Source organism: Carlito syrichta, unplaced genomic scaffold, assembly GCF_000164805.1.
Source record: "Carlito syrichta isolate Samal-C Ts95f unplaced genomic scaffold, Tarsius_syrichta-2.0.1 Scaffold50662, whole genome shotgun sequence".
Classification (NCBI taxonomy): domain Eukaryota; kingdom Metazoa; phylum Chordata; class Mammalia; order Primates; family Tarsiidae; genus Carlito; species Carlito syrichta.
The window spans coordinates 90,256-104,968 of NW_006994758.1; positions in this window are offsets into that span (position 1 = coordinate 90,256).

Here is a 14,713-nt window from a genome sequence, read left to right on the forward strand (position 1 = left end):
AGGCTGCGGTGCCCGGGAGTGGCCACTGCACTACAGTCTGGGCGACAGAGTGAGACTCCAACTCAAAAAAAAAAAAAAGAGGAAGAACGCTTTTTTTTGCCAATTTGTTAAAAACTTTTATTTTCTTCAATGCAAAAATATGATATCTTGCCAAGAACACTTAGCTTATATAGATTTTCACACATAATCTCCATATATCTTTTGATATTTATTGAGTGTTTTCTCTGTGGCAGGCAAAATTTTAGTTGTTTGCTAACCAACGATAAATTTATAATATTTGAGTGCTCATTTCACCCAATTTCTCAGCAACTTTTGACACACTAATCACTGATCACTCCCTCCTTGAAAAGCAGTTCTCAGTTGTTTCTGGGAAACCATGCTTCTTGGTTCTCCACCTACCTCCCTGACTATGCTGTCTGTCTCCTTTCTCTCCCCTTCTCTCTGACTGCTATACATTCCTGGAGTGGACTTGGCTCAGGTTGCCATTGTCTTCTCTTTAAAGAGGTGGAAAATTCGAGAGATGATTAGGTCACGAGGGCTTTGCCCTCATGAATTGATTAATGCCATTATCCTGAGAGTAGGTTAGTTATTGCAGGCATTCACCCCCTTTCTCTCTCTCTCTCTCTCTCTCTCTGTCTCATATACATGCTTTTTTGTCATGTGATACCTTCCACCATGTTATGATGCAGCAATAAGGCCCTCACAAGATGTGGTCTTGAACCACATGGTCTTGGACTTCTCAATCTTCAGAACCATAAGCCAAATAAATCCCTTTTCTTTATAAATTACCCAGTCTATGGTGTTCTGTTATAGTGGCAGAAAACAGACTAAGACAGAGTCTTTAAGAGGTGACTAAGCTATGAGGGCTTCTCCCTTGTGGATGAGATTAAAGCTCTTATAAAAGAAGTTTCATGTAGTATTCAACCATTTTTGCCCTTCTGGCCCTTCCACCACGTGAAGACAAAGCATTCCTCCCCTCTGGAGGATGCAGCAACAGACAACCACCATCCATGCACCTCTGCTCTAACCTCATATGTGGTCCTGTGCTAACTAGCCCAACATCAAGTTCACTTTGGTCTGGATACTAAATCCCATTGGTCAAACAATTCTTCCATCATGAGAGTCCCCTACACTGACCTCCAACCTAGGTCTCTACTAGCTCTCCCACTATTAATTTCCTTCATTTTTAGATCTTGTCCTTGATTCTATTAACTCGTCCCCTATCAATTATCCTCTGTTGTATATGAAAACTAATGACTCCATTAATTCTACCAATATCTTTGACACTCCAGACTATTCTCAAAGTCAGCCTCTCTAAATGATTCCACCTAGAGACCTTAAAACCAACTCCATTAACTCTTCAGCAATTAATACAATTCAAAAAATCAATACCCTTGGGTCTAGGCTTTAAATCCTGAGACTCTGTCAATTATTCCCTCAACAATGACTCTCTGCTCTGAAATTGAGAAAGGCCTCTATCAGCTTCTCCACTGTGATTATTCATCAGCTGTGAACTTGAAGCCACTGGAAACTACCACCATTAATGTCCTCGAATCTGACTTTGAAAGTGTACCTCTATTGACTATTTCTCCATCAGTATCCCTCTGCTACCACTGCAAACCTAGAGCCTGTGTTTTCTCTTCCAACGTGAATGCCCTTTTGCACTTGTCTGTATTTGTCAACTCTTCCACCATTAACATCTTTGTAGTCTTGCCTCAATCCCAAGTCTCTATCGATTCCTCCACCACAAATTACCTTCTGATAGATCTCAAATCTCAGGCCTCTGGTTTGCCTTCTTCTATCAGTTTTCTTCCGGTCTGACTGTAAACCTGGACCTGTTCATTCTTTCAACATCAGTGTCCATTGGTCTAGATCTAAAATCATGAACCTCTCTTACAAATTCCTCTATCAATGTTCTTCTCAAACCAGAGCCCAAATTAATGCTTTTACCTTCAAATTATCTCCAGACTGATACTGAATCTGGATACCTATTACCTCTTCTACCATCAACGCTCCTCTGCTCTGATCTAGAACCCATGTGTCTGTTAACTATTCTTCCATTAATGCTCTTCTATTCTGACCGTGAATTATCTGGACCATTGTTAAACATTCTAATATCCAGCCTCTCGGGTCTGAACTTGACCTCAGGCCTCTGTTTAATATTACACCAGCAAAGCTGCTCTTGGCTGACATTTAGCTTGAGCCTCTTAAAATTATCCTGTCATCAATTACCCAAACTATTCCAGACCTTGAACCTGTGCCTCTATTCATGCTTATATAATCAGTGTCCCTCAGTTTGAACTGGAACCTATGTCTCTGTTAACTTTGCCAACATCAAAGCCTCTCTGGCCTGTCCTTAAGCATGGGCCCCTTCTTCTATCAATGGCTCTTTGTTCTGACTTGGAACCTGGGCCCTTTTTCACTGTTCATTCATTAATAACTCCCTAGTTTGACCTGAAACCCAGGACCCTGTTAAGTATTCCATTATTACTGCCCCTTTGCTATAACCTCAACCTAGGCCTCTGTTAACTCTCCCACTACCAATGTCCCCTGGTCTGATCTCAAACCCAGTCTTCTTCAATTATTCCACCACCATTACTACTGTGGTCCAGGCCTCTGTTATTCATTCCATCAATAATTTTCCTTTATGGATTCAAACAGTTGTCTTTATTAACTCTTCAACCAACAATGACCCTCTGGTGTTAACTTGAAACTGGACCTATTTTTATCACTCTACTCTGATTTCCTTGTCTGTTTTCTTTTAAGTTTTTAGTTTGCCTTATTTTTAAATTTTACCCAAGCTTTATTGAGGCAAAATTGACAAAGTTATATAAATCTAAATTATACAACCTGATTTGTATATATATAGAAACGATGACCACAATCAAGTTAGTTAACACATATATCACCTCACCTAGTTACCATTTGTTTTATTTTGTTTTGTGGTAAGAATATTTAAGATCTACCCTCTTAGTAAAATTTCAAGTATACAATACAGTGTGGTTAAAAAAAGTCATTGGAAGTTATTTATATTATAACTGAAGGTTTGTGTCCTTTGACCAACATCTCCCCATTTCCCCCACCCCCCAGCCCCTGGAAGCCACCATTCTATTCTCTGTTTCTATAAATTCAACCAGCCTGGTCTTTATTAACTCTTTTATTACTGATGCCCATCTGACCTACATTTTGAATCTTTCTGCAAACAGTTCCATCATCAATGGTTCTCTAATCTAAATGCCAAGTCCTAGACCTCTGCTAATACTTTCCCCATTATGTCCCTCTGCTCTCACTGCAAACACAGGCAAACTCTTAACTCTTCCACTACCAGTGCCTCTTAAGTCTAAATCTCAAAGCCTGGGTGCCTGCGATCTCTTCCACCATCAATGTCCCTCTGCTTTTGTTGTGAACTCAGGTATCTGTTAATCGTTCCAACATTAATGCCTTCCCAGACAAACCTAAAGTTTGGATATCTGCTAACTTTTTCACCATTTATGCTGCTATGGCCCAATCTCAGTTCTGGGCCTCTGCTATTTAATCCATCTGCAGCTCTTACCTTTAATCATCTGGGGAGCTCCCTAGCACTGGGGTTTGTCCTCTCACTTGCTGCTTTTGGCATTCTGAGACTACTATGTGAGTAAGCCCAAGCTAGCTTGTTGGAAACAATGTGGGTCAAACGACAGTCAAAACCACCTGCCAGACAGGAATAAAGCCATCCTAAATCATCCATTTAGTCACCATCTGACTGTACCCTTATGAAAGACCCCCGATGATACCAGCAAGGCAGCTTCTTTTTGCATCACATTTGCTGATGCCCCACTAGCCAAAGCAAATCGCTTGGCCAAGCCCAGAATCAATATTGCAGGGGACTACACAAGAGCAGGGATATTGGTAAAAAGTGACTCATTGGAAGGCATGATTCATTGGGTGGCATTAATATCACAATCTGCTACAATTCCACTTTTAAATTTTTATTTTAAAGATGTCGGGTACAGTTCAGGGTTAGGTATACAAATGGTCATTGTACAGGTAAAGTTTGGGCATCACTTTGGTCCCCACTTCACCTGATTTGAGATCAGGTACTCTTATTGATGAAGTATGTCCCCTCTCCCCTGGCAGTTTTCCACTACTGTCAATCCCTTTCTTACAGTATTATAATAATTGTTTGGGGTCCATTTATGAGTGAGAATATGTGGTACTCAGTTCTTTGTTTCTATGACAGATCACTGAGTATTATAGACTCTAAGTCCAAGTTGCTGTGAAGCTCATAATTTTATCCTTCTTTATGGCTGTGTAATATCCCATCATGTATATGTACCACATTTTTTTATCCAGTCCACTTTTGATAGGCAGCACAGTTGGTTCCATGTTTTTACTATTGTGAATAATGCTGCAATAAACATGCGTGTGCGGGTATCTTTTTCACAGAGTGATTTGAGTTCCTCCAAGTATATTCCCAGAATGGGGATTGCTGGGTCATATGGAAGGTCAATTTTTAGATCTTTTGGGAATCGCCACACTGTTTTCCACAGAGGTTGTACTAGTTTACACTCCCACTAACCGTGTAGAAGTGTTCCTTTTCTCTGCATCCTTTCCAGCATGTTGTTTTTTGAGTTATTGATGATGGCCGTCCTGACTGGAGTTAGGTGGTATCTGTATAGTTTTTATTTGTGTTTCTTTGATGATTAGTGATGCTAAGCATTTTTTTCATGTAGGTGTTGGCTGCTTGTATGTCTTCTTTTGAGAAGAGTCTATTCATATATTTTGCCCACTTTTTAACAGGGCTTGCCACAACTCTTAATGATTCCATCATGGACCTTCTAATTCAAGCCTTTGTTAACTTTTCTATCATTAATGGCCTATGGTTCTTAAATCAAACTTGTGGCTTTATTAATTCTTCTAACATCAATAAATATCTATTTGATCTGACCTCAAATCAAGGTTTATATTATATATTCGACCATCATTTTTCCTCTGGTCTAATTTGGAACCTCTGATAACTATTCCACCATCAATGTCCCCCTAGTCGCATCTTGAACCTGGGTTTCTTTCAACTCTTCCACCATCATAGACTTTCTGCTTTCACCTTAAATCCAAAACTCTTTTAATTATTTTAGCAAAAGGGCTCTTATTTGTAAATGTCAAGCCTAGCCCTCTGTTAGTTCTTCCACCATTTGTATCCCTGTACTGCTGATATTGACCATAGGCCTTTGTTAACTATTTCATTATTAATGGTCCTATAAGTATAACCTGTGCATTTATTATTTATTTCCTACATCAGTGACCCTCTGGGCTGACCTTGAACTCATCCTAAATAAAAAATTCACCATTGATGCCCCTTAGTTCGAGAATCTTAAACTAGGTTTCCATTAATTCTTCAACAATCTATAACACTCTTATCTAGATATCTAGGCCTCTGTTAACTCTTCTGCCACCAGTGTTCCTCTGCATTAGATCTCAAAATTGAACCACTTTGGGGGTAATTATTCTCCTGCAATCCCCCTGTGCTACACGTTAAAATAAAATTTTGTCCAAAAAGAATGAAACCACTGCTAACCTCCCCACCTCCAATGGCCCCCTAGTCTAGGACTCAATTTCTCCTGTCTATTAACTGTTCTACCATCAATGTCTTTTGGCTCTGATCTGGAACCTGGGCCTCTTTTAACTATTTCATCATCAACGTTCCTTTCTCTTGTATCTAGAATCCAAGTTTCAAATAAGTCACTCACCACCAATGCCTCTCTAGTCTCACCTTGAATTTGGGCCTTTGTTAAATATCACATCCATGTCTTTCAGGTCTGAACTAGAACTCAAACCCTTATTTACTGTTGCACCAACATAGCACCTTCTGGTCTTACCTTGAACTTGAATCTCCTAAAACTATTCCACTATCAATGTTCCCCTAATATAGGCCTCAATCCTGTGGCCACATGTGGCATTTGGTTGCCATGTCTCATGAATATCTTAATCATCTGTAGCATTGCTTTTAAAGATCCCCTAGCTTCCATGCTTTGAAGGTACCATAATTTTTTCCCTAATTCCCTGTGGTTGAAATTTGAATTATTCCCAATTTCTTGATGTTAAAAACAAAGCTGTGATGAAGATTTATAAACTTAAAGCTCTGTGAGCCTTCATGATTATTGCTTTAGGATGAAGTTCTAGAAACAGATATAAAATTGCTGGGTCACAGGAGGTCAACAAGATGTTTATGTGAAGAGGCAACATTTTTATACATTCCAATATAAAGATACTTGCCACCCTGGTCTCTGAAACTCCTTTCTAAACAGGAGTAGAAAATAATACAATCCCTAGTGAGCTATTTGTTTATTCCCGTGCAGTCAAGAGTTAACTCCATAGACCTGGGCTTCCCAAACCCTGCCCATTCCAAATGCCTTTAGACCTGATCTTTGACCAACTCTTGGGAAATAGATAACCTCTGAACCCTTGGACTATCTTGCCTAATAAGAGTGTTTTTGTATACTTGAGACCCTGGAACACACCAAACAGTTTATGCTAACAATCTGATTTACGGTAAATGCCTGTTTTGTTTCTGTGTTTTTAACATCTGGCACTTTAGGTCACACTACATTTTCTTAATCTCTGGTTGGAGGCTAGATAGCTAAAGTCAGTCACATAGACATTTCATGACTACATGGACACCAAGGCTGAGATGAGCTTCCCTGGTTGGCAATACTTTATATGTGTTGTCATACATCATTGTTGGGAAATCCGGTGCTGTCTGTGCAACTCCGCTGGGAATTGAATAACTGGAAGCTTGCCCCTGGTTTCTCCTGGAATCTGACCTTTGCACCTTTCTCCTTTGCTGATTTTAATCTGTTTCCTTTTACTGTAATATACCATAACCATGAGTACAACCAATTTTCTGAGTTCTGTGAGTCCTTCTAGTGACTCGTCAAACCTGAGAGTGGTCTTAGAGACACCGTAGTTGACATCAGAAGTGGTATTAACTGGAATGACCCTGACTCACTGAAATATAGCAAAGGTATTGTTTGAGAAAAAGAAGGATAAAGGGCAGGAGTTGATGAACCTTTGATGCCTGAATGGCTACTAAGTCACTCATGGTATGAAACAGCAGCTGCACTGCTTGAACAGAGTAGAAATATTTAAATAGTTATTAGGAAATGTGATTAATAAGGTAGACATTGATGGAGCTCAAACCAAGGTGTTAATGCAGAATTACTAGAGATTTGGTGGCCAAATGAGACTACCTGCTAGTCCCCCACACTGAAGAGCCCTAAACAAATCTGCTCTAATCTCCCTAGTTTAGAGAAATACTAAAAACCAGAAGGCAAAAGTAACAATGGAAAAACTAACCTCAGGTTTCTGGGAGCAACGGTTTGGCAAATTAATCAGACCCAAGATCAATGAAGGGGTCAGAGTCTCTTGGCCTGACCCCTGCCTGAGAATCCAAGGCTGTATGCACATGTGTGGTCAAAACAACCAGAATGGAGAAGAAACTTCCCGGGACTCCTTGACATAGGAGCCCAATGCAGTTATTCCAAAATCTGTTGGTGAAGTTTTATTAGGAGCTACAGCTAGACTGGGAGGATGTGGGGATGCAATGGTTGATGGGATTAAGATGAAAATTTGAGTGAAAGGGAAATGTATAAATGGACTTTATGTGAAGTGGTTGCATCTCTCTTACCTGAATATATTATTCAGAATGAATATTATTTCTGATCGATACAGAAGATACTGTAGCAATTTGGACCACTGAGTTACATTTCTTTGAACCAAAGAGCACACTTCAGCCAGGGGCGGTGGCTCACACCTGGAATCCCAGCACTTTGGCAGGCCAAGGTGCAAGGATTGCTTGAGCCCAGGAGTTCGAGACCAGCCTAGACAACATAAAGAGACCTCATCTCTAAAAAAAAAAAAAAATCAAAAAATTAGCCAGGCATGGTGGTGCGGGCCTGCTCGGGATGCTGAGACAGGAGGATCACTTGAGCCCACAAGTTTGAGGCTGCAGTGAGTCATGATTGTGCCACTGCACTCCAGCCTGTGCAACAGAGTGAGACCCTGATTTAAAAAAAAAATCACTTCATAGCCTATAGTGTCCAACAATGGGTAAAGAGATATCATATCAAATGGAGGCCTCATGTTGCCTATCATCTTCAGAGTATTGGTTTGATAGAGAATTGGAATGGGAAATTGTCTAAAATGGGGGAGAAAGAGGAATGAAGACCTGACTTGCAACCCTTCGTGAATGTATGCTCACATTTAACATGATGGAGGGGAAAGGGGAGTTCCCACGAGATAGATCCCTCTACTTGTCTGAGGAAGAGGGAGTAGGGAGATTGCTGGCATGACCATACAGTTTTCCCCCACATCACCTCAACTTTCTTCTTTTCTAACTGTCTTAGTCTATTTTGTGCTGCTCTGACAAAATACCTGATACCGAGTAATTTGCAAATAACAAAGATTTATTTCTTAGAGTTCTGGAGACTGGGAAGTCCAAAGTCAAGGGGCCAGCACCTAGTGAGGGCCTTCTTGTTACATCATCCCAGTGGGAAGAAGAGCAAGAGAGAGTGCACACATGCATGAGGGAGCAAGAGGTTGACGACAGCATCAAGTCCTTTTATGATCAGCATGAATACATTCATGAAGGTGGAGCTTCATGACCCAAAAACCTCCCATGTGGCCACACCTCCCAACACTATTTCATTGGGGATTAAGTTTCCAGCACATGTTTTTTGGGGGACACATTAGGACCATAGTGCTCCTTGACGCAATGGTTCTGAGACTAGGACTACAACTGCAGGTGTCAGATGCAACAAAGAGTATTCCTAACTGAGAAACTAATTCTGTACCTTTAAACCCTTATGCTGACCAGGCTCGGTGGTTCAGTCTGTAATCCCAGCACTTTGGGAGGCCAAGGTGAGTGGATTGCCTGAGCCCGCCGGTTGGAGACCAGCCAGGGCAACCTGGCGAGACCTCGTCTCTACAATAAATAATGATTAAAAAAATTAGCTGAGTATGGTAATGCACGCCTATAGTTCCGGCTACTTGGAAGGCTGAGGTGGAAGCATCACTGGAGCCCAGCAGGTCGACGCTGCAGTGGCCATGAGTGTGCCACGGCACTCCTGCCTGGGCGAAGGAGTGAGACTCCAACTCAAAAATAAAATAAAATAACCTTTATGCTAGGATTTCTGAGGACCAGAAAGGCCGGATTATGCTTTCACCTGTTATATAAATGAGCCAAAGATGGCCTCTGAATTGCCCCCCAAGTTGCTTATTTCTTCACTACAAGCTGAGACCCCTTAGCTCAAAAGCCTGCTGGCTAGCCAGGCACAGTAGCTCACGCCTGTAATCCCAGCACTTTGGGAGACCTAGGCGAGAGGATTGCTTGAGCTCAGGAGTTCAAGACTAGCCTGGGCAATATAGCGAGACCTTGTCTCTACAAAACATCAAAAAAACACTTAGCCAGGCATGGAGGTGTGCATCTGAAGCCCTAGCTACTCGGGAGGCTAGCAGGAGGATTGCTTGAGCCCAAGAACTTGAGGCTGTGATGAGCCATTTCCCAGGCCACTGTTGTCCAGCCTGGGAAACAGAGTGAGACCTTAGAGAGAGAAAGAGAGAGAGAGGGAGAGACAGAGAGAGAGAGAGAGAGAGACAGACAGACAGACAGACAGACACACCGTCTACTGGCATCAAGCACATTTGTATATATCCAATTATTTTATAAATAGCTCAAGCAAGCAGATTTTTTATCCATTTAGAGTCTGCCTGCTTTGCACACCCTACAAAAGATGAATCTATATCTTTTCACAATAGATGAGGTAAGCCCCAAGTCATAAAATATCCCAAGCTGCTGCTGCCCTTCAGAGCTCTCTGACCTAGGGACTCTGCACTGTGCTGCAGAGTGGTATCACCTAGACATATAACCACCCCCTCGATCGCCCAGTAGTTTCCTTGCCCTCACTCGTTCTGAATAGCTGATCTGTGGCCTTAACCTCTGTACAGACTCCTGTTGTGAGAGACTTCCCCTGCACGCAAACCTGGCAAAAGCACCACCCAATAATACTCATTGTACCACTGCCACCTTGTGGTCATGTATTTTTCCTTCCTTGGCCTCCAAATTGCTCAAACTCGCTATAAGTGGCAAAGAGGACAAGAAGGGGATTTCTGGAAATGACTATGAAATAGATAGGGCACCACTCAGTAGGACAAGCAATAAGCAAAATAATCCTGGATGGCCTTAAGTGATTGGACTCAAATTTGCGAGTGCCACTGCATCCTTTTTGCATGGTATCGCTCTGTGCTGTGCTACACACTCTAAATCTGCAATCTTCCCTGTGTCTCACCAGACTGGCCAAGCAGTAACACCAGGATTTGAATGAATCCACCTCATTAGAACTGACTTTGGGATTACAGGTGACGAGCTGCCCAGGAAAGGAGTTCAGCTGCCTACGACACTGTAAGAAAAGGGAGGAGTGCAGCCTCTGGTCGGAGGATGGCTACACTGACCCCATGACCAGCTACGGCAGGAGGAGCTCCCTGTGGCCAGGCCAGTGATTTGGGGCACACTGACACAAGAGGGCATCCTTATTGCAGGGGATAGCTTAGCAGGTAAATGAGCTGATAAGGCAGAGACATCAGGCTGAGGTCAGTCCCCTATGCACAGCTAGGGGAGATGCCTTTACAAGCAGTTAGCATGCCACACTTGTTGGGACATTCACAGGATTCTGTTGTGGATGTCATCATTCTAGACCCTTTTCAGAAGGATATTGAGATCCCAGACCTTGGACCGAGCCAGCTAAAGTGTTACTTAAAGTGACCAAATTCTAAAACATTTCTATCCAGGTCCTTCCCGAGCCTCCAAAAGAGGTGACTGTTCTACTGAATTCAAACCAGGAGAGCCCTGTTGGTCTTTCTCCTCACTGCTTCATGCCAGGACCCATCCCAGAGAGGAGGTGGGAGCCCAACCTACCCTAGACTAGACAGATGGGAGGACCCTGGAAAAGAGCACTGGTGCCCCCTAGAGGAACAGACCACACAATACCACCACGAGAGAGGTGAGGACGCAACCCTCTCCTTTACTGTGAACAATTGCAATGTCAAAAAGACAAAAGAGACAAGAGAGAAGGGTCAAGAGGGAGAGGCCAATTCTCATTTGGAGGAGGAGACGTGTCATCTCACACCAGGTACTGTCTCTCCAAAAGGACCTAGTCCAGGAAGCAAATGTAAAAGGAGCTGCCTGGCTACAGGGGATAGACCTGACAGTATGTAGCAAATGCCACCTCACAGGGGCTGATGGAGAACACTTTGCTGCCATAGCCCAGGATGGAAAGGGGCGTCCCTGCTCAAGGGTTCCACACAGTCAGTGCAGAGGATAGGAATGACACTCCCATCCCACTTTGGACTGCAGTCCACGTGTACCTCACTGATGTGGATGTTCATGGCCTGGAGAGCTGCCCACCCAACACCAGGCATCATAACCTCCTGGGCAGACTCTCCATGGAAAACCTTAGCTGAGACCAAAGATTTCCTTCATCAGCTGGTGGTGTTTGAGTGGGATTACAGGTAATAGATGGCATGGGACATGAAGACTCTGCAAGTCTGAGGAGACTGAATTGAGTCCTGAGGCCACAGTTGTTCCTCAGGGGCTCCTGATAGGTATAAGTTCTATTTACTGTCAGTGACAACCTGTCCTCAAACCATCTGAGAGGCCTGAAATTAATAGAAATGTGTGAAAGACAAACTCACAGTCAACTGTTGTCTAGAATTCTACAAACTACCCTTCCTGGTCTAAAGCACAGTGAACATCAGCAGTGAGGCTGCCCCATTCCTAGTCCAAATAAACCACCTACAGCCCGGCCTCCACTTAAGCATGAACCCTGAGATGAAGAAAAGAGATTATTGGGGTTCTCCAGAGAAACAGAACCAATGGAAGATCATATATATATAAGCTCACATGGATACAGAGGCTCACAGACCCAGGATCTGTTGCTCACAAGCTAGAGACCCAGGAAAGTTGATGGTAGAGTTCTAGTGTGATGCCCAGCAGGCTCAAGATTGAGGAAGAGCTGCTGTTTTAGTTCCTGTTCCAAGGCAGGAAAAAGCCAATGTCCCAGCCCCAGTTTCCTCTTACTCACAGGAGGATCAGCTGTGTTGTCTTATTCAGGCCTTCAAATGATTGAATGGGGCTCACCCCATCGGGGAAGGCAGTTGACTTTTCTGTCTTCAAGGGCAAATGTTAATCTCATCTAGAAATATCCTCACAGACACACCCAGAACAAAGTTTTACCAAATATCTGGGCACCCTGTGGCCCAGTCAAGTTGACATATACAATTAACCATCACAGGGTATATGGAGCCCTAAGGGACACAAGGATCCCAAATCGGATGTTCTCTGATGAATTGGTAGAACAATACCTACTAGACCTCCTGGATCACACCCATGGCAGCCTCCTCTTCAGAGGCAGCTTTACCTTCAGCACCTGCCCCTGATCTCTACCAATGACGGGGACAAGCTTGCACACAGGGGCCCAGTAGTCAGGGATGCAGGCCCTTCCAGCAAATAATCTCCCTTTTACCACATTAACTGTGGTTTGGGTCCCAAAATTAAACAACACGGACTGACTCTGTCAGCCACAAGTGCTCAAATCTCTCTCATCTCAGGAGGCATTTGTGCACTAAAAGGAGGGGACCAGGAGGTGATGATCCTAGGAGGAGAGTCACTGAAGGGGATAATTACCCACTTCATAATTAAAATTGGCCCAGTTTTGCTAAAAGATGTTTTGTCCTGGTTGTTGCCCCCAAACTGTCCCTTTTCGCATCACTAGAATGGGCCCTCTCAGTCAGCAGGTCACCTCATGGAACAAGCCTAAAGCTCTTGCCCCATTTGTGGATGCTGCCCCGTGGGAACCTGCTAACCCTTTCCTGCCTGTGTGAAATCCATTGCCACAGTAGCAGCTGAGGCACAGACTGTCCTGCTGACATCGTTAAAGAAGGAGTCCCAATTCCCACTATCTCACCTTTCAGTTCCCCAGTATGAGCTGTGCTTAAAGTCCCTGCTAACAAGAGAGGCCACCTCCAGACCGTGGAGAGTTTGACAAGGCCGTTTCCTTGCATAGAGCACTGCTGCCAGATGCTTCAGCCTTCATGAACGACATTCAATACAACCTGGCTACGTTGTTTGCAGTTCTGGGTGTAGTTGACACATTCTATTCAGTGAACACTTCACAAGAGCATCACCACAACTGCCTTCCCCTGCAAGGGCCAGCAGTCCACCTTCTCCCAGTTACCTCTGGGGCCTTTCAGTAGCCCCATGATTGCCCATGGACTTTGTCCACAGGACATAGATGCCTGCCCTGCACCCTGCCAGAGCTCAGTTTTGGCATCATATTGGTGATATCCTCCTCACTGGGCCTGTCCAAGATTATTTCCCACAGGCCATCACAACCGTGAGTAAACACCTCACTGGGAGGGGCTGGGCAACTGTCCCCCATAAGGCATGAAGCCCTCCCGGCATGTTGAATTGGGGGCACATTCAGAACTCAGAAAGGCAAGCTTTTCCCAGTCCTGTCAGAGACAAGCTCCCAGAGCTGAACCTTCCACATTGGTAAGGAGAGCCAATGTGTGGTAGGGTGTTTGGTTTCTGACGCCAACACATTCCAAACTTCCAGTACCTGCTGGACTGTATCTATAGAGTCTCCTGCAAGTCTCCCACTTTTCAGTGAGGACTTGAGCAACAAATAATGGGTAACAACTAGACAAACTAAAGGAGGTTGTTACTTCAGCTCTCCCACATTCCCCAAGGCAGGACTTACAATGAGACATTTCTGCCACCCCAGACTTGCTTCCTGGAGCTGCTTGACTGAATGGACAGGGAAAAATCTACCCCCAGGCTTTTGCTGTAACCAGCTCCCAGGCTAAGCCCAAAGGTATCTGCCACTAGAGAGGCCCTTGGCAGCATCCTGGGTCCTTCTCACAAATGAAGCTCTTCCTGGGACAGAGCCAATACCCTACACACCAAGATTCCTATTATGCCCTGGGCGGGATTCTCCCCTAGAACTGGATCAGCAACAGAAGCCCCATTCATACAATAGAAATGATATCTGCAGGCTCTGGCTGAATCCAGCCCCATGGGAGCATCACAACACCACGAAGAAACAGCCACAGGCCCTGCCAGTGAGGCTAACTTGCCACAACCTCCAGAAATACCTCCACCCTTGCTCAGTGGGGACCAGAGAAAGGAAGGCCAGCACTCTCAAAACAAAAACAGCAATGCTCTTTCTTACCGTTGGAGTGAACATGGGGAATAAGGGAGCCAGACAACGGACAGATGCAGCCTGTCACCCCTCTTCCAACACGCCAACATCCATACGGAGACAGGACAAAGTGCCAAGGAGCTGAGCTTCATGCAGTCCTCCTAGCAATAGAGTCTGCCCTTAACAAATGTTTTCCCAAGGTATTTTACTGGCTCCCAGTCAGAGGCTAATAGGCTAACGACTTAGTTGGGGATTTGGCAAAATCAAGGCTGAAAATTCAAGGTTGAGACATTTAGGGTACAGAGATGTGGGGAAATCTTACCAAACTGGCCCCTGCTCTGCCCATCCTGGTGCTCCACACCTCCGCTCAAATCAAACAGACACAAAGAAAGCATGATACAAGACCAAAGATGAGCTAACCAAGCCACCAATGCAGATAGAGCTTTGAAGGAGGGTCAGTCCCCAGACCTTTAAGATGAGCC